Source organism: Ambystoma mexicanum, chromosome 8 (genome assembly GCF_040938575.1).
Source record: "Ambystoma mexicanum isolate Mex_15411 chromosome 8, UKY_AmexF1_1, whole genome shotgun sequence".
Taxonomy (NCBI): Eukaryota; Metazoa; Chordata; class Amphibia; order Caudata; family Ambystomatidae; genus Ambystoma; species Ambystoma mexicanum.
In genome coordinates, this window is record NC_090929.1 from 586,325,455 (window position 1) to 586,347,043 (window position 21,589).

At 43.1% G+C, this 21,589-nt stretch overlaps 1 protein-coding gene across 3 annotated transcripts in view; it reads left to right on the forward strand.

Annotated features, from left to right (window-relative positions):
- The window catches only part of RNF207 (ring finger protein 207), a 1,212,833-nt gene that overhangs the window by 1,180,052 nt on the left and 11,192 nt on the right, over nt 1-21,589 (forward strand). The gene's annotated exons all lie outside the window — the stretch shown is intronic.

A 21,589-nucleotide genomic window follows, 5' to 3' on the forward strand; every position in this document is an offset into this window, starting at 1 on the left:
TATTGAATAACTATGAAGAATGTGTGTGGTCTCTTCATTCAATATGTGGGAGACCCATACGGATATATTACTCAGAGGAGTGCCTGATGGACTGCCAGCAGGGAAGTTCTACTTTGCTGGAGTATATAATATGTGAGACCCCCACTTGCAGGCAACCCCACAGGTGAGAGGACAGGAGCCCTTCTCCCTTTTGTGCCCAGCCGAGCCCTCCTGCAGCACGAGAGACTGCAGCCACGACGACTTGCAGCAACAAAGATCCACCTGGATCAACCATCTACAGCCCCAGCAGCCGTGCCTACCATCTGCCCATACAGATCTGCACATTTCTTCGTGCCTAAATCGCCCGAGGCACCCGATCCCACACGGCGCTGCTGCCTGCCTGACCCTCCAAAATGGCCGGCGCAACGCGGCATGAGAGCGAGGCTCTCGGTTGCTAGGCAACCCAACAATACATCTGCGATCCCGCCCCACAGGCAGGCAGAAGCCGGCGGCGGAACAAGGCCAGGATAAAGGCCATCACCCACTGTTTGCCTCCGTTCGCCATCGTGAGCCCACCAGAGACCCTCCGACCTCGGGAACGATCAACAACCTCACATCATCAGCCCAGACCACAGAGGACTTGAAACACAATGGTAAGGTTCACCTCCGAACCCGAACTAAACCTAAAAGGACTAAGCAACTCTGCCCCACTGTTACACTAGCGTGTGCTCTAGCAACATACCACAAACACTATGCAATTCCGCACTATACTACCTCTTGTTTTACTAACGTCTAACTCTCCCACTACGGTATTTAACTCTTCAGCCGCCTGAGAGGATGTAGCCACCCTCCCTCCCTCTTTCTCCATCATGTACATGTTCCTCCGGTAAGCCGCCGCCTTGTAAACCACCAATGTTCTTGTAACGTAACCATGATTCCTGTGATATAGCTAAAATCTACTACCATAATGTAACTAAGTAAGCTGCCCTATGATGTAACTAAGAAACTATGCCTGCCATGCAATTATAAAAGTATTCCTGTAAATGTAACAAACTGACCATTATCATAACGTAAATGAAAAGTATTCCTGTCCTGTAACTGAGAAAGTATTCATTCATGCGATGTAACCAAAACAGCATTGCTGTCATGTATCCCTGTTACCCCTCCCTGTAACTAAGATCCCTACAAGTAACAGCGCCTCAATGCCCGAGGGCTGTATGTGCGCTTTACAAATTTAAATAAATAAATAAATGTTTCAAACAACTATTGAAGGAAATTGGTTGGCTGGAAGATGCCGGTTTCACCTTGTCCTGGTGAGGTTTACGAGACAAACTTAAGTATAAGTTGCCTTGGGTTCCCAGACCAGCAAGTTTTGGAGCTCTGATTTCTATGATATTACAACTTCATTACTGAATACAAGACGGAGGAGCAGAGAAGAGGCACTACTAGTCTAATACTTTGCATCTTTCCATTAACACACCTGCAGCAATTGAAGCGGGAAGATACTTTGAAGCCCATGCAATTGGTAATCACTAGAGGACCACTTCACCCAGAAGAGTGGGCTCATCGCCAGCAACTTGTCCTTTGCATATACTGTGGGTCAAAGAGACATTTAGTGAAGGAATGCCTGTGGCCCCCAAAAGGAGGTTGAGAAAAGAGTAGTCCCAGTTGTGGGGGGAACAGCGATTGGGGAAGACAGTACCTGTTCCCTTGATGCAGAATCTTATCAGCACTTACACAATGCAGATTCAACCACCATGAGCCTCTTGGTGGTCCAAATCATACTAATGTGGGAAGCGACTACATCTGCTCTGATTCCAGCCGCAGAAATTCCAGTTACAATCCAAGGAAACCACTGATATCAGAAATGGTTGTAGAGAACACAGTTTCAGTATGTGTGAAGATTGATGGACATCTTGAAATACTTGATTTAGACTACATTCTGACTGCTCGATTTACAGTGATCCAAGGTTTGCACTGGCTTAGACTCCACAACCTGTACATTAACAGCTGGATTTCTTTTTTGGGGTCTGAATTTTGCATGCAAAACTGCTTTTCCAATCATCAGAATCACATAGAGAGGTCTGAGTCACCAGAAATGGTGCCTCCTTTGATGCCACCAGTGGTATCCAGCATAGTTTCCATATCCACTAAATAACAATACTTTGCATTGTCTTTAGTGACCTTAATGGGAGTGAAATACCCTCTCATAGGGACTTTGATATCCCTGTAAACATAACTTCTGGAGTGATTGTAGCATTTGGTTGCCGTGGAGAAGTCGTTTTGGGAGTATCAAATGAGCAATTTGAAGAATGGCTTTAACGAAAATGAAGTCCTTCGCTGGATCCCCCTTGCTTTTTATACCCCTAAAACACGTGGTTGGACTACCATGGACGTAACAGTATCACTGGAAAGGACATATATCTATTACGTTTAATTCCTGGCATTCTAGAATCCCATAGGGGTGCTGCCATCTTCTCCAAACTGCTTTACAAAATGCTTAGGACCTCATCTGTATCAGAAAGGGGGATGAACGGAAGACAGTGTTTTGTATGCCTTATAGACATGTTGAGCATCACGTAAAGACCTTTGGACTGGCAAATGCACCAGCTGTTGTTTAACGGTTTATACACCCCTTCTCATCGATGTCTGTAGCTTAGAAAGCCTTCCAATTTCACAAAATTCACTTTGTGTCCGTTCAAATCTTCTGCAGTCCCGACACGTCTATATTGTTCAACATAGAGTTGGATGCCTTAGGGTGTTGAAACAAAAAACGGATTACGGACATGAACACTTCACAGCCTATTTATACAGGAAAGTGTCTCCCCATGAACGCAACTACTCTGTTATAAAAAAAGTTGTTGGCCATGAAACAGGCCTTCCTGGACTCGAGACATCTATTGTTGGGAGCAGCTCATGAAGTGAAGATAAGGGCAGACACAATCCAAGAGCCCTCGCCACCCCCAAATGACAAACTGAACTGCATTCAAACCCCACTGTTCCCTAGCAAATAATATTAACAGACTTTATTGTGGAACTACTCTATCCAATGGTTTGCCTCCATCATGGTAACAGCAGATCATTACACAAAGATGGTACATTTCCCAGCACTACCAAAGTTGCCAACCTATAAAAAAAAGGGCTGAGGTTTTTTTGTGTGACGTTTTCCGATTACATGGCCTACCAGAAAAGATTATATCTGATTGAGGAATTGAGTATACGGTATGACGTTCATTCATCGACGGTGTTGTTTTCGATGGCTTTTTTGCTGCATTTATTTTTCTCTTCAAAACTAATCGAAAAATATAGAGGGTTCTGGGTAAGGATATATAAGTGATGGGTGGCGGGAATAGTGTCAAATTAATAGGGGAGTAGAGGTTTGGGGGCAACACCCCGAAAATAGAAAATAAAAATATCCATGAGTTTTTCAACAAGAATAAATCAGCAAAAAAAAACATCGAAAAATCCACTGTTCATGAATGAACATAGAACCGAATATTTCCTTACCACTTCTGGATGCAACGTTACCAACTCCTACAGATTGAAAGAGCATTATCCTTGGGTTACCATCTCCAAACCAATGGGCAGACCAACGTTTGAACTAGTCACTAGAGCAGTATCTCAGATGTTTTGATTCTACCACCCAGGAATATTGGAAACAAACTTTTGCCTAATGCTGAGTACAGTTTCAACAACACCATTCATTCTTCAACTACGTTAAGTACTTTTTTTCCAGCTATGGGATAATCCACCTGGCCCTTCCATGCGTACCTTATCCAGGCACAGAGGTGTCTTCTTTGGAGGTCCACCTACAAGCGATTCATGACGCTAAATGGATTGCAGCCAGCAAGTTTTATGACATACAAGGCCAAACGAAGGTACAATCTGACAAGAAGCCTCACACCCACCACCATCCAAGGCTGGAGATAGTATGGTTGACCTCCAAATTCTTGTTGAAGAATCTAATTTTCAATAAAGTGTTGCATCCCGTTTTAGATTGAAAAATAAGTAAACGTGGTTGTCTTTCACCTTTGTTTGCCAGCTACTTTGTGTTGAGCCGCCCCAGTTTTTCACATTTTTCTTGTTAAGGGGGTGCAGAGGATCACACAATCAGTCAGGAAATACTCAATGATGGATTGCTCTCCTTGTTTTAATAATTTGACGAAGTCTCAGACAATTACAGTGTATTGCTTTTAACTTGTTTTTCTTTTTCTAAATGTGAATGTTTGTTTTTAATGATTATGCATTTAGCAATGTTTTATGACACATGTCGAAATAAATTATTATTGATGCTGTATATGATATATAGGAGTTAGTAACTCAATTGGTGGATACCTATCTGATGGCTCCATCTGGGCCCATCCTTCTAAAACCACAACTTCTATTTCCTCATTAAAAGGGCAGCTAATTGGTCAACACTATCTGGGATAGGCAGTGTGGCAAGGGAACCTTTCATTGGCTGACGCTGGCATCCGACCCACCAACCTTGGGCACCTTTCACGAGATGTCCAGATATAAGCGAGACATAGTGGGGGAAGAGAACTCTGTAGTCTGCCATATTTCCAATTAAAGTATATTCCTAATCATCCCGAGGCGATGAGGCCTTGCCTATCCTTTGAGCTTAACCTTGCATGCTGTATGGTGTCTGTATCCATGCTGAAGGAGCTCTGGATGTGTTGTATGTGTGTTTGGCTCATAATAAATGGCTAGTGTTACGTGTTAGGGTAACTTGTTTGAGAGTGGATTTCCTTCTATTTATTAAGAGTTTGGCTAATTCTAATGTGCATGCTGTGTTCTTTGTGGTGTAAGGGATCAAGAGTAAGAGGCATGTTAAGTGTTGGTTACAGACTTTTATTTATCATAAAAGACAAAGCGGTTTGGAGAAATCCTATATATTCCAAATCCTAAAAGGGGTTTACTGCCTCAATAAAACTAAGGGTCATCTGTATCAGGATGCTCAACCAAAAAGTGCCCTCCGTCCTGTGTCCAAAAACCCTAATCTGATCCTTAAACTCTAAACTCAATATAATGTGCAACTCAGGGATTTCTGTAAGCTATACAAATTTAGCTTTTTTTCAAAGTTCCAAACATAAAATTCTATGGTGCAGAAAAGAAAAGGAATAAAGTTCCACCAGTAAAATGGGTCTTCCCTTCCCCTGATTTCTTCGGGTCTTCCACTGTCTATTCGGTACTTCCTGAAAGAGTTAATAATGTTCAACTGGTTCACAGGGGGAAGACTCTTCCCCTATGTTTCTCCTTTCACACAATGTTTTACTTTACAGGTTCAAGGGGATGCCTCCTCCCTTGAGTCTTCTTTTAGCACACAGTTATTTTGAATATTTCAATCTCTCACTTTCTGGATCTCAGTTATCCTTAAAGGGGTATGGTTCTTCCCTTTTCCATTCATTGTTGCACAATTTCAAGGAGGGGTTTTGACCCCTAAACTTTCTCAATCCTTTCCTTACCCCTGGTGTACTCTCCTGCCAGGGTACTTGCAGCTTTATTACTTCTCTCGTTCGCTGGGTCTCAATTATCTTTCAAAGAGGTATGGTTCTTCCCTTTTTGTTGATGGCCACTGTTTCACAATTTCAAGGAGTGGTCTTACCCCAGGGCTTTCTCAATCCTTTTTCTACCCCTGGTGTACCCTCCAGTGTATTCGCAACGTTGTTACTTATTCTTAAAGGGGGTATGATTTTTCCCTTTTTACATTGGTTATCACTGTTCCACAATTTCAGGATGGGGGTTTTACCCCTGACTTTTCTCACTTCTCTTCTTACTCCTGGTTTACTCTCCTGGTTTATTCTCCTGCTAGGGTATCGCACTTGGGTGGGGGTTTGAGACTCACACACAGCCTGGTTTACTTTCCTCCCAGGGCTTTTTGTGTTCTCTCATGGGTGTGAGTCCAGGGCTTTTCCATTCTCCATTCTCTCTCTCTTGCATCCAGGAAATAATTATTTTCAAGTACTTAGCCACCGTCCCTATTTTTAACAATGTTTCTATTAACTATTCCATTTCCTTTTTAATAGACTCTCGCGCTATCAACGGTACAAGACATTTTCCCTGAAACACCCCAGTGCTCCATTCGCTTCTCACTGTCTTCTTTGTTCTCTCCCCGCTGACTGTGAGTGCGTCCCGTTAGCTGCTTGGATCCCAATTTGTCTTCCTCTGCTTTTGGCGGCTCCAGCTGCCCATCTCAATAATGCAACAAACTTCTCTCAGCTTGTTTCCTCTGGACACCATTCTCGTCAGCCTCTGTGCTGCATCCTGCAGTCTGCTCACCTCAACCAACCAGCGGCAGACCAAGTTGGATTCAGCAGCAGTCTCTGTCTCTCACTCGCTTTCTGTTCAGCTGTGTAAGTTTTAAATGTCCCGGTATTGGTTAGCAGCTTCCAATGACTAGAACATGGCATTGGTTTACCAATTCTAGTCCTCCCCATTACTCTATCCCTCTTCCTTGTCTCAGTACTGTACAAGGGGGGAAGGAGAACGGGGGTAAATAATGTTCTTGGCCATGAAAATCCAGGAATTCTCTTATCAACATCACAATAAGCCGTTCAGGAATGTTTCAAAGGCACATAGGTGTCATTAAGAATTACAGCTGAAGTAATATTTGGATTCAGTTTTTTTCTGTCTCCCTGGAATTTGTCCTCCCCTACGTAGTCCTCCCACAGATAGCCACCCCCAGGGTCAGAGTCAGGTAGATTTTGCCTTTCCCTAGCTACGTAAGTGAAGCATTCCTCCAGGGAATCAGTGATGATGTTGCTAGATTTGTCACAGTGGCCAATCATGGCACTTGGTCAATTAATTTCTATTAGGTCTTTTGGCTTACTGCTCTTGTGCGCCTGGACACCAATGGGTTTATGCTCTTATTAAAATTGATTAAGTGGGGAGTCTACCGCTGCTCGTCCCGTTCATCCACTACTACCTTTCTAGTTTCTGACCTTGCATATGTCCTTCATGTATATCTCTGATTATTCTTCAAGTCTGTGTTCTTCATGTGTACTTATGTCAACTATGTCTACTATGTGTACTTTGTGTCACCTTGTTATTCTCTATCTCTAAATATGTATAGTAACAACTACCTGTCACCCTGCTTGTTCCGCTATATATTCTTATTCATAACGACAACTTAATTGTTTTAGGAGAATCCATCTTACACCCTTAGACTATTGGGGCGGTAGGGCTGTCTCAGCTGGTTTGTTTTCTCACCCTTTCGGTACTGGTGAGGGCTCGGGATTGGAATTGGTACTTGCATACTCATTTGAATAGGGGCAATGGGAATTATCTGTGTATTCATCTGCCCAATTCCACTCTCTTGAAGCCCTTTTGTTGTTGTTATTGTTTTATTTCTGCAAAAAAGAGCCATAAAACCATATACAATACGATATTCGAAATTTATCACAATCAATATAAAACATACAAATGACATAGTTAAAACTCTTAAATTTCACAATATATAAGCTTTACATAAAATTCAAATAAGATAAACTTTTTAAAAAAACATTCTTTGGAATAAGGTGCTTTACAGTTATCAAACTAAGTATAAATAACAACATACGCTGTGCAATTTAACCACTGAGCCCCCTCTTGATCAGTTCCTCTATTTAGCTTGCCTCAATTCCATCAAAGAACATTTGAGTTTGCATAGCCCCACCAGATTCGCCACTGCTCAGAGTGCTATTAACATATTGACCCACGATGCATACATAAACCAGGGTTTTCTGGCATTAATAGAAAGTATTAAACAATACCAACCGGACATCATCACAATCTACAAGGCGGTCTACTCTTAACCCTTGACCGCCTTTACTGACATTCCTGTAGATAGATGAATTGTGTCCCGTAGGTGCCAAACTCTGTAAATATACTGAGAGGTGGCATAGATCACATGCGGGCGGGCGTAGATTTACAGAGCTCCAATGCCTCTCTTGTTTTCCTAAGACCCTCTGATAGGAACAGTGGATGTAAGTAAGTGTGCCTAAGTCTGAGGGTCACCGGGCAAAGCAAAAGAAAATGTACTGTTGTTTGGTAGGTGTCAGCACACAGTGGACAGACGTCGCTTGCACTCAGTTGCCACCTCTTCATGACAGGTGCCAGAGGGTTCCCAATCTAAACCTTAGGTAAAAGCTCCTCTCACAGAGAGTACAGATTTGGTTGAGATAAATCTCAACGCCAACTGACTGTTTATGAGCACGATACTCGGCACCCAGCTGGAGAGTATTAACGTCTCCGACTAGGTGACTTCTTGATTGAGCTTTTACTGTTAAAAGCTCAATCACGAAGTCACCTAGAAGTCACCTTTTCTTGTGAGAACTACTGTCCCCAAGAATAGTAAAATGAAATTGACTTTACTTACCTTTTCTCTTTGTAGGTCCAGCACACCTCATTTTATGTGGAGTACTTGGGGGTTACTTAGTAGACCTTTTTCCTACTTACTCATGTAACCTTTTTTATGTTACCCTCACTACTTTCAATGGCTGGTGGCAGTGGTTTAATTGTCCTGCCACTGTGCTGTTCTACCGCAGGCTGAATGCTCCGCTGCAGTATAGCACCCATGGGTGACCATTGTGTCAAAATGGCTCTGGTCTTCTTTTTTCACCATTTCTTATTTGTGAGGTCTTTCTTGTGTATTACTCTGCGTGCCAAACCAGGTTTGAGCCCTTGTTCATTTTGCCTTTGGCAGGTTTCAGTACTGAAGGGCAGGAAGTGAGGGAGTTGCCCAACACTCCCCTGTCCTTCATCTCCTTGGTTACCTGATGGAAGAACACCCTGATGAAGAAACCGTGAACAAAGCTGCTTAATCCTCCGTGAACGTTGAACTGCCCCTGCCCGGTGAAGCCCTGCTGCTGTGCTGAAACTCCTTTTTCTGATCGACAAGAGATGCTCCGGAAGGGACGACTTCTCCCCTTGGGTTAATGGGATCAACTAACCCCGAGACGGACTTGACTGGAAGACTGTCCCTAACTGGCTGTACTTCTTTGCTGCTTCTGGAACCGAGTGCCAGGGGTAGAGACATCTGTAGTCGAGTGCAACATCTGTAAACTGGTCAAAAGCTCCAGGAGTCTTCAGAGGACCCTCCGAAGCAGGGCAACCCAAGCTCGAGTCACCTCACCAGAGTAATGGACTCAAGGAGTGCAGGAAGCCCAACCGGTGTACAAGATCCACGGTGGTGCTCTTTACCGCACACTGAAACCGTGAAATGCCGCTGACCCGAAAAGCGCCGCTAGCTGCCGCTGACCTTTGAATTGCTGTGCAGGAGTCCTCTAGAAGTCCTCCCTCTTGTCCCCATGACTGAGGCCCAGGAACCCAGGATCTGCATCACTGCAACCAGAACAGAAGTCAGCTGGATCCTCTTCTTCTAACAAAAGGTACTGTTTCGACTTTGGGGAACTTACCTCATCGTCTGTAGCTTGCTTATCTCGGTTGAGACTTGCAGTAGCTGCCTTTCTAGAGTTGATTGTTGCTCTAACTTTCACAAGTGTAACAGCTTGTGACCCAACAGTGATTTTTCTTCAACAAACTCTCCAACTTTGTGCAAGACTTTTTACTATCTAAGAAGTGCCTCAGGTCCATAGACTTTGCTCCAATTGACTTTGGCTGTCCTGGCTCCCTGCCGACTCTTCTATTACAGTCCTAGTTAGTGAAGTCACCTCTGGGGGTAGGAAGTGTGTGTGAAACATCTCTAAAGAGTATCTACTTGATTTGCCCTGATTCTGAGAAAGTATTTTGAAGTGTATTTTTATTGTTTCACATTTCCCTGGTTAAAGAATGCTTATTTGAAATTGACCGTTAAATAAATAAATCATTATTTTACTAGAAAACCTTGATTATAAGTATTATTTGGATACTTGTATTGGTGAATTTCGAGGCTACAGCTCTACAGCTCACATTTACCACTCTTGAGATAAGGCTGGCTGCTCAGTTACACTACCAACCTGTGTAGTACAGACGTATACCAATAGCTGGGTTACCTAATACCAAGAGGACAAGGGTTGTGTAGTCTCCCACAGAGTTAATACATCAATTCTTGCCTAACAAGTTCGGGTTTAGTCAATAGGGTCTGTTTGAATGCTGATTTCTTTCATTCAACTGCTCCCGCCCAGGGTGCAGGGGGAAATGAACACACTTTCCTATCAAGTGAGGTAAACCTTCCCTTATAGATGCACCTCTGAATTTAGATGTGTTACTAGAATTCCTTTTTTCTTACCTTTTCTCTTTTTATTTATCCCTTGGCTATGTGCTCCAGACTCCTGAGTAAGGGCCCCCGTCACCGTTTTCACAGTCGCCCACTTCTAAAGGGGTATTTTAAACCTTCTAACAGGGCACCATTGTCCTCATACAAATTTCCCCCCATCTTATATGTATGGATTTCTACCAGTGGTGTGGGGTCCCGTGCCCGCACCCGCTCCCCACCAATGGTAGAATTTACACTGTTGTTCTTTATGGGCACTGAGTAATTTCGCCCTCCCTCGTGCCTGGGCTTATTATCAGCTAAAAAAGGAATCAAAGGGCGCCTAGTGCTGCCACCCATTGGCTCTAACATAATTCTTTTCCTCTACTGGGGGAGGGATGTACGCCTCTATTAACAGGTCTTTAGATAGATCGACCACCGCACAATTGGATGCATGGGCATATGAATCTATTGGGCTATCCAAATGGTTGATAATATCAATATCTGTCAACAAGCCCTTGATTTCAGTAATCAGGATATTTACATTGGTAATAGGTTTAAGCATACGTGAGATTTTGTTCTGTCTGTGCTCGGGAGAGGTATGTGATTCCGCTTTCCTTTTCCCCATTCTAGCGTTAATGTTAAAATTGCGGTCTCAGACATGGTAACAATTATAATAACGGTTAAGAAAAAACGCCAAGTCTTTACCCAAATTTGTTCAGCTCAGAAGAAAGAGCACCCAATAGCTAAGGGGGCCGCCTTAGTCTGTCTCCCCTCCTCGCTCTCGTCAAAGATACATTCCAGAGGGATAGGCTTCAATAATCCGATCACAGGAGTTTTTAATTTTACAGTTGCAATCACCAATTGAACCGGTTAAAATTGTTGAGTCAAAAAGAACCCAACGGTAAAAGCTGGCTTTCCTTCCTCATTTTACTGATTAAAGTTTCCACTGACTGCACAAGCACATACGACCGAGTGAGGCATGCCCGATAGCTAAGGGGGCCACCTTAGTCGGTCTCCCCCTCTTCGCTCCTGTCACAGATACATTCCAGGGGGTTAGACTTTCATGGTCCGGTGGGGTCCAAAATCCAGACTTAAAATGCACCACAGATGCAGAAAACCTGGAAACTGCACCACAAATAGGCAATACAGACCGAACAGTGCCACTCTCTCCTCTGCCCGTGAACTCCGAAGAGCCAGCAGCTCCAAACAGCCGAGCTTGCCCTTTGCCAGCCCTTTTATGACAGACGTTATGCTATGGATCCTGTTCTTCCTCCACCAAATGATGTCCAGTCTGAAAATGTCATTTGGGAGATTTGTGATTCCAAATTCCGTTAAGGGCACCTGCAATTCCAGGTGGATTGAGAAGGGTACAATGCCTGCATCAGGTCTAGCGATCTTTCCTCCTATGTGCATGCGCCCCACTTGATCCAGGACTTTTTCTGAGGTCATCCCGCGAGGCCTAGGGCTTTCAATTTTCAGAGGGGACATCTTAACCTGTGGGCAGTTTGGTCCTGGCATCATTGGTGTTCCAAGAGCATCCTGTGCCACCTTCCATCGGTTTGCTGCAGTCCCTAGAGTGCTCTCCCACTCACCAATGCATTACTGCCTCCACTAATATATTTGCCACCATGGCCCTATTTGCCAAACCTAATATTGCAGATTTACGCTTCTGGGTCAGGACTCAGAGAGACACGGCCAAGATACAGCTATTTAAAAACCTTTTGTTCCATATTACAGTGCTCCTTATTGAGCATTGTAAGTTGCTTACCAGGCTATTGCTGCTTGGAAGTTCCCTTCTATTTGATTACTGCTGCCTCTCAGTTCGTTTCTTCTTCCTCCTTCTTGCGGGAGGGATTTCTGCTCCTGCCTTCCCTGCTGCATCTCAGTTGCTCTCCTCTGCTTGCTGATACATCCAGCTATCCGTTTGTCCCTTTGTCCCTTCTCTGTCTAGTCTCCCTGCTAATCATTTGGGGCATGCATCTGTCTTCCTGTTTCTCCTGTTGCAACATACCTGGATTTCTGTCTGCAGAATACCAGAGGTTTTTTTTCCCTTTGGGGTTTTTTCTCTCTATGCATGGTTACCTTCTTTAGAGGTCACCTTGGAGGCTTTGTCCTCTTCGGCCAACAGGGTGGCTCCTTCAGAGAGAAGGACCATCTTCGCCAAGCCTGACGACAAGAATCCAGAGCGGAGACCAGCTAGTAGAACAGGGTAAAAGCCACAGGGCACAGCCATTTTGAGTATATGGTACTGAAAATGGCATTATGTGGTGAAAAACAAATGAGCATGTGAGTGCACAAGAAAATAAATATTAGAACTTAGTCAGCTACCGCAAGCCCATCATAGGAACATCATAAAAGTAACAAACATGTTGTTAGTGATACAAAGTGCCCATACAGCACTTCACTGTATGGTGGTGTGTGCTAAATTATAACATTACAGGAATCTTGAACAGGGAACATAGTCCCCCTACACTTGTAACCATGATTACTTCATATAGTCAGTACAGGGTTCACACCCTAGCACACAGTTTGGATTTCAACTGATGTCAATGAAAGGGAAGTTGCAAAAAGAAATATCTTTCCCAACAATCCTCTCTGGAATGTGTTCTGAGACTACCTAGTAATATAACACCAAAGAGGTGTTTGTTCAGATATTTGTTCAATGCAATCGGTAATGCCAAGAAATGCAGTCATCTCAAGTCTCTGGAAGGGTTGAAGGGATGAAGTCCAGCTGAAGGCGAGATCAAGGGAGTGCAAGAAATGGTAGGGGCCTGAGTGTGCCTGGACAGAAAACAGATGGGGAAAACAATTTGCAGAGGAAATTGCAGTCACTGCCATTCAACGGCAGACAAGCTGAGTGGAGGAAACCAACCTCGCGCTCAACTAATTCACTGGTATGTCGCTAACGTTAACTAACTCCGGCTCCCTTCTTTGCTTAGACCAACACACTCTCTCCCTATCCAATGGTAAATCTGCTGGCAAAACCTTTTCAGCGGAAATGTGCATATATCCTATACATGGCCAGCTATCAGGGCTTGAGAAGTCAGAAAGCGGAGATTGGGGATGAGAAGGAAATGACCAGTGTCAATAGGATGACAACAAAAAATACTAGTGATACCATCGCTTTAGCATGTCCCCCTTTGTAACATTCTACAATAGTAAGGTAGAGCCAGGCATACTTTATGGTATGGAGACGTGGGTATGATAGGATATGATAGTTTATTTATATAGCGCTTATACACAACGTGTTTCAAAGTGCTTCACGGCAAGGGAGGGAACAAGGGAAAAATACAATGACATTCTTACAGGCCATGAACAACAAGAATGTGAAATTAACTATCGCACTCGGCCTGGCGACATTTCAGATATAGCAAGTGCAAAGACGCAGAGGAAGGAATGGGAAACAGACAGGCGACTACCATACTAGGCCTGACGACATTTCTGGTAGAGCCGGAATTTTACAAGAGGAGAGGGAGAAGGGATGAGAAGGAGGGAGAGGAACAAAACAAACGACTATTGCAGTAGGCCTGACGAGATTTCAGATAGTGCTGGAAGGGGGGGAGAACAAGTATGGGAGGTGGGAGGAGACCAACGTTGTTGCTATCATACTTGATATGATATTTTATTTATATCGCGCTCATAAACAGGTGTTTCATATACTTGAATAAGTGCCTAGAAAAGAAAGGGAGGGCGGGAGGGAGAAGGGAGAGGAGGAGAGAACAGAGAATAAACTGTGAAAAAGAGCAGGGAAGCAGAGGGGAGATTGATTACAGTTGCAGAGGTCAGTAAAACACATAATGTTGCAGGGAACAGAGAATGTAGGCAAGGAACCAAGAAGGGCATAGCATGATTCAGAGCCACCCTGAGTGCGAGAACCCGGGCAGGTCCAGCATGAGAGTTGAGAAGGTGAACACCAAGTCAATGGGCCTCATTAGACAGTAGGCGGTAAGGGATTACCGACACCAGTAAGGGCACCGGTGGCGGTAATCCCTTACCGCCCTACTACGAGGTCCCTTAGCGGGTCCCTTCCATAACGACTGGTTTTACCAGGCGTTATGGAAAGGACCCGTTGAGGGACTTCAGAGCTAATAACTGGCCCGCTAATAACCGGCCCGTTATTAGCTCCATCCCCAATCCCATTGAGCCCTATGGGGGCTCAAATGGGAATGGGGAATGGTTCCCGGAATGGGGACTTACCGGGTCCTCCAAGGTCGGAATGACCTGGTAAGTCCCTATTCCAAGAACACGGACCCGGAATGCGGTAAGGGGGTAGCCATGGCGCTACTAGCGCCATGGCTACCGCCTACCGTGTAATGAGGCCCAATGTGTCCATAAAGTCAAATCCAAGCATTGGCAACAGGTCGGTGATGGTGAGACAATAGTGAATCCAGACAACTCCTGGCGTGAAATAGGTGTAGAGGGGGTTGGCAGAAAGGATAAAGGGAAGTGGGAAGAAGAGAGCGGGCAAGCAGAATGGGGGGAAGGACATCACAGGGGACAGTGGAAGTGGTGGGCCATGGAGCACCTGTCCTCACCCCAGCACCGGAAAAGTTGATATTGCCGTTGCCTGATGATGGTGGGGATGGGCTGTGGGGACAGAGGGAGTAAACACATGTTGGTGCATACATGCGTGCTTTCTGAACAGGGGTTCGGGCCCTGTGTCCTCCTAGTCCAAACAGGTCCAAACAGGACTTGCCCTTTTCTTCATCAGCCCTTCGCTTCGGACGTCTGGGTTAAAGATACCCCTGATCTAAGAGCTAAGAACAGAAAGGAAGAGGCAGGGCTAAAATGGTGGGTGGTGGTCAGGATGGGTGACCTAGATCCACTTGTACCTGTTGCCCATCTGCAAAGGAAAAGAGGCTGGAGGGCTCCTTAAGTAGGGAAAAAGAGCGGCAACCAGGGTAGCAAATGAAAAACTAGATTTGAGCAAAATGGAAGGATTGATATGGCGAAGAGCATAGGCACTCCCTAATTGGGTTCCCATCATCATACTACGCTTTGAGCTAGGCTTAATCTCTTTAAAGTGTGCAGTACACATATAAAAAAAAATACGTTGTATCGGAAACTCCTAGCTTCTGAATTGAGCTCTTTATACATGTTCATGGGGAGCAATATTGAACAATCAACTAAGGGGCTGATTGTCCCATTTAGGGATGACTGTATTAATATAATGGTATGCTACGGAATAAATATAGAAACCCTCATCCAGAATCCGGACAGAGCTAAAATTAAAATCCTTGAGGTGGACTAGATCACGACTAGTGATGCTAGATTGGCCTATTCCTCATATGATGACATTTATCAGGAGCCAAAGAAACGTGGAGGCATTTTAATATATCTTAGAATATGCCCCGACTCCTGTCTAAGACATAGCTTCATGAGAATGAGGTTCAATCTACTGCCTACCAATGGAATACTGTTCAAAAGAGGGATAATAGATCATTCTGACTGTCAATTTTGTGGGTTGGAAGTGAAGTCAATAAAGCATCTGATGACTGAATGCCATAAACTGCAAAAGTTGAGACTAGAACTATTCAGTATCTTTGTACATCGACTAGCATCATTAACTGAAGAGCATTTTTGGTATTACCTTTTGGAAGGAAGAGTGGCTCCAGTTCTGATTAGAATTGGTTCATTTATGAAATATGTGAATTTGTGGCCTTGATCCCTTGAATTCCCTACGATTTTATAACTATTAGAATCATGAAATGTTGTTTTTGATATTTTTCTTAGCAAATTTGTGTATTGATATATTGAATGCTTTCTAATGTTTTCATATGTTAGTATATGGTTTAGATAAACCATGTACAATTAAAAAGAAATATATAGAGGTGTATTAATAAGATACATTTTTACATGACTTAATCCTCTGACAATAAGTCTCTGCATTTGGTGGCTGCAGCTGATGTAATGGGAGTAGCAGCTCAATACCCAATGGGCTAGGTCAATTAAAGTGGATATTATGAAAAAGAATAAATGTTGGAATAGCTTCCATCTACTTGACTGGGTTGACAATACATTGGTGGTGTTTCTGCTGATATATAGCCTGTTTTATGAATCTTCTTAGTTCTTGCTCAACCGTGTCCCATTCTTTCTAAACCATCTCTCCATGTGTTCTGGTTTTCATCTTTGCCTTTGAGTGCTTCCAAATGGACAGGGGGTTCTACTCTGTTCACATCTAGATTACAGAAGGGCAATTGTCTGAGCTTGCTAAAGCATGCAATAACTGGATCATGAGGTGCAGTTTCTTCTCTTACCGTTCTGCAGTCAGCCCACTCTCATGGGCATCTTGAAGATCGAATTCCAATTCTATGCAACATTTATGGTCGACCCTTTCTGCATTGTTAAGCAATTTCTTTAACAGTTCAGTCAATGTGTCAGTGTTGACTGGGTTGTAGTTTCCAGCCTTAACTAAGTAGATGCTCTAGCTTTTATCCACTATGTCATTTTTAAAAGAGCCACAGCCTTTTACAAAGCTCACTGAAAAAGTGTGTTCATCCATTAGTACAACACCACAAACAATGTTACTTTGTGATATATGTTTGTCATAGCACCAGTGTCCTCATGTCACACTCAAAATTTAAAGGAAGGAACTGACATTTAGAGGCCTCGTCCTCAGCCACAATGATATATTGAGGACTCCAGGACTTGATGTCTTCAAGTTTGCTAACCAGGTATCGCTTTTTTATTTAATCACTGCTGTTGATACATGTACAGGTTTGTGCTAGGCAGATTCAATTTCCGTGTTGCAAACAGTTGTAATCCACGTCACCATATCCTCAGGGGTCTCGTTAAAAGGATTATATCTCATTTGATATGTAAAATTCGTATGAACATCTAATTAGGGTTTAGTTGAGGCCTCTAGACTCACTGTAACTGGTTATTTTCCTAGACCAGACTTCTCTCTTGTGATGGAATCAAGCAAGGACCTAGATCACGGTATGAGCCCAGTAAGTAAGTCAAAAGTGCACTAAGTTTCATTTGGTTTCCCTGCTCATTCATTGAAGGTTTATCTCCCCTTTGTTGTATCCAGCTAGTCTCTGACCTTCTTCTCCAGGGAGTTAAAGAATATGGTGATCCCATGATAGATGGAAGAAAGCAGGTGCATTGAAAATAAGTGTCATGAGGTGATTTTAAAGATGTACAGCAAGAGTTCAACCTTCTGGTTAGAGAGAGCATCAGAGATAAGCTGTAAAAGCATAAGAAATGCAAGTCATTGCTGCACTGTTTTCATCCTGGCTTTACATTAAACAACCTAGATGTACCTGTCATTCGGACAAAAAATACCTGTCAAAAGCACATGCAGTAGAATAGCATTATTAGGGGTGTACATGTTGTCTTAGTTGAATAGTGCCTTCAGTAAGGACCTGGCTACTGATTGTGGAGAGAGGTGCCATCAATATGAAGTAAAAGCATAGAGTCTTGATATAAACATGGAGGAGTAGTGTATCTAGGTTCATTAACATTGCTTGTTTGGGAGTGTGTCTCCTCATCTCAATATTGAAGATAGACAAATATTGGTAGTGTAAGATATGCAAAACAACAAGGGGCAGACTCTTCTGTGGAGACACTGGCCTAGATGTTTTAACCAGGGATTGTGAGATTTTCTTTTGAAGATTTGTGAGTCCATCAGGTATTGCCCAATGTCTTCAGGCATCATCATCGAACATGTTGGACTCTCAATCTTTGGTATAGTTGAACCAGAACAAATGGAAGGAATACTGGAGCTAAGCTTAAGATGGGCCAAAAGAGGCTTAAGAGTGTGGGGCCTGACAGCCTTAAAGAGACAATGGTTTGCATAAGGTTGTCTTCTCTCATCTCTTGACTAGTGCATAGAGCTGCCATCTTCAAGAATCTTGAGAAAGGGTAATTCATGGATTACCCAAAACCTAAGCTGCTGCAGTCTTCTCAGTCTTATTAAGCAGTGGGGCTTACACCCTGCACATGCCTCTGACATCTCTTTTTGTCATGGCTCTTAGTTATCTCAATTGACAAAGCCCCTGACAAGACCATCTTGGGTTAAAATAGCCTATTCAACCCAGTCTGGTAATGTACTGCCCTAGTCCCTGACGAGGATTGGTTCAAAGGACTTAAATGCAAGATGGAGTGAAGACTCGATGATGGTCTGTTTCTGGGAGTACATATTTAGAGATGAATCTATTGTGGTGCGTTTGAATTGCTGACAGCTTTTAATCATTAAGGGGGCATTGCCAGAAATTCCACTGAACTAGACCAAAACATCTCACAACATCTGGAGGACAAAACATTTCCTATAAGATGCTCCCCATCATTTTGCCACTAACTGCAATAAGTGAGCGCTGTGCACCCACATGTCCACAGACCACTCCATGTTCGTTACACTATATATCGAACACCAAAATGGCATGGCAGGGCACTAGATGATAACATGGTTATCCCCAGACCAGATTTCCCAGAACACCCTGAATGTTCTGGGAATATGATGTGTGTCACTCATATTACAGGCTGCCTATACACCCACTTACTCCTCGGCAGTATTTATTTTGGCCTTCAGTGTTCTAACCTTCTGATGTTTCAACAGGTTTGTATGATCCCCCTTCCTTGAACCAGATTTTTTCTGGGCTGATTTAGGTTCTGGCCAGTTTGGGTTATTTCTGTGGATTAGATCCAGTTTACACTTTCTCAAACTGCTTGTTTCACCCTATCTGACTATTTACCCCACCATGGTTTTAGACTCAACCTGTTATTGGGATCCTCCTTGTGCTGCGTTGTGTTTTAGCTCCCTGCTGCATTGAACATTTCAAGTGATCAGGATTGAATTTGGTATCTTCAGAGACTTGCTAACTCCCTTCCCCTTTACCTCCATGGATTGGATCTTCTGGACTTATCTGTCCAGTCCATTGACTGGCTTGGCTGAATCATGTTCTCACCCCTCAACTATTCATCATCATTGTAACTTTATTACAGTACAGAACCATACAAGTAAATGACAAATTGTATAATACACACACACAGTTGAACACATCAAGTCATCGGGTTAAAAAGGTAAAATTTAGAAAGTTAAACACAACATAGCCTAGCATTGTATAAAAAGATCTGGCTCTATAATCACATCGGTACATTGCAACAAATTTCAGCAATAAAAGGCAGACATACTTAGGTCAGCTAAAAGACATTACTTAAGCATCTGTCTCTCCTCCGGCATGCCTTCTCAATATAGGATGATACAGCAAAAATTACATCAATAGAGATTGCCTTCTTGCAAAGTTCTTCAGCAAGAGCCAAGGAACAGATACCTCTGTCTTTGAAAAAAGAATGATACATTTCTCCTGTGTATATCACCATACATTGGCACCAGAACAGGAAATGCTGCAGAGTTTCCGCTGAACCCTGACAGAACGGGCAGGACTCTGAATCACCATTTCTCCACCTGGGTATAATAGTAGCTAAGGACAAAATTCCTAGTTGTATTTTTATTCGTTCTCGTGTCTGAGGGTAGTTCAGTAACCATCTACCTACTCCCCTCTGCAGCTCTCCCTGTCTACAGAACAGGTTCTGTGGTAGGCATTGAGTATTCATTTCTCTTTGTAAGTGCTAAGCATATGTGGGTTTTTTGCAGCAGGTGGTCGGACATACCCTTAGGCCTTCTTTCCTTTCCACCTTTTGCATATTTCATGGCAGGGTCGGATAGTTGTTTCACAACCACTGGACTGTGTAGAAATAGGGTTGAGAGGGCTGGCAACAAAGCATCACTGCAGACCTGATAATTTCAGACATCCCTTAGGGTGGAATATTTTTTATTTGGGCTTATATCCTCTCGTGCATACCCTAATCAGTATGATCTCATCCTGCTTAGGTGACCATTTCCCCTATGTCGATTGTTCATTTAAATCATTTTCTTGTGGTTAAGGTGCAATTTACTCCCAATGGATTCACACGATGAAAGAAGCTCCTATGTGAATGGTTTCGTTCCACAATTCATTTTCATTAAATAAATTACATTTCTAAATGCAAATCACTGATGCATAGTGCCAACCCAATGCGAGACGCAATTTAAAATGCTGAAGCAGAAAAAATACTCACAGATGTATTGTTTTTATCTGTGGTGCCCCTAACGTATCACACTTTCATTGTTATGTATATTTTCTTTACTTTTGATCATTGGATATATAATCCCCTTATATTGAATTCAATTCCCTTCTAAGGTTGCCCGGCTGAGCTCAGTTATTGAATAAAATGGCATCACTACATGGACGTCATTTAGGGGTCGCCAGGGGTTGCAACTGCAACCCCTGAGGTGTCTCTTGCTACCCCTAAATAAAATTCATTTTTTTTTTAAATGTATTATTATTATTTTTTTACATTGAGTCTCATGGGCTGTGGCCAGCAGCCTGTGGCTCTTTGTTTCTGTAGTGGCTGGTTTTCTGATGGCTATAGCCGGTAAGATAGCTTAGTGGGTTGAGCGCTGGCTGCTGCAATGTGTGTGTGTGTGATCGGCAAGTTGCAGGTTTGAGTCCCAGCAAGATCAACTCAGCCTTTCATCCTGCTGAGGTTGATAAATGAGTACCAAAACAGGTTGGGTGATATTGTATGTATATTTGTTCTATAATAAGCGCTTAAGCGTAAGTGATATATAATAGCACCTCATTATCGTTTGGCCTTGGACGTCTGCTTGCATTCCCAGTGATTTGAGAATATGAGACTATATGCACTGATATTAACAATACATATGGTGATCCATTCTTGTATGAAATGTATATGCCTTTACAGTTATATTGTAACCATATTTTTCGTAGTGTACTCAGAAACTGCTATGTGATGCCACTTCCTGTTTTGTTATCGGATGAAAGGTAGTGTTCCATTGCTTCCTGTGATGTCACTAGAGGGTGTGGTCAAATTACATCACTTTATGTGATGTCATCAGAGGTCAAGGGTCGTGGGATGTCACATCCACTACCACAGACATGTTGGTTGAATGACGTCCCTGCATCACTATTCTCGAATGTTCTCATATCTGCAAAAACAGAATGCGTGAAGTGGCCACCCAGGATTTCTTAATTAAAAGCCACGTTTATGCCACAATAGACTGTTTTTAATGGGACTTATTTGATCATCTTTTTCTTTTGTGCGATGTCCCTGATAGGGACATCAGAAACATTATTGGCTAAGTAAATTTCATAAACTTTCCCTTCAACAAACATGTACAAGATAAATGAAATATAAACCTAAGTTGGATGGAACTGTGTTTCGATTTCGTTCATATTTGATGGGCTTACGAATAGATTGAAGCCATTCTCCTGACGCAGAATAAAGTAATCAAACACTTTTAAAAGATGACATCAAAGGGATCGGACAGGCATGCGGCAGCATTGCAGGGAGATGTGACGGGACTCCAAGTACCAGATTTTCCAGGGCAATATATATATCCTTATTTGGTCCTTAGCAAATGTTGTTTCA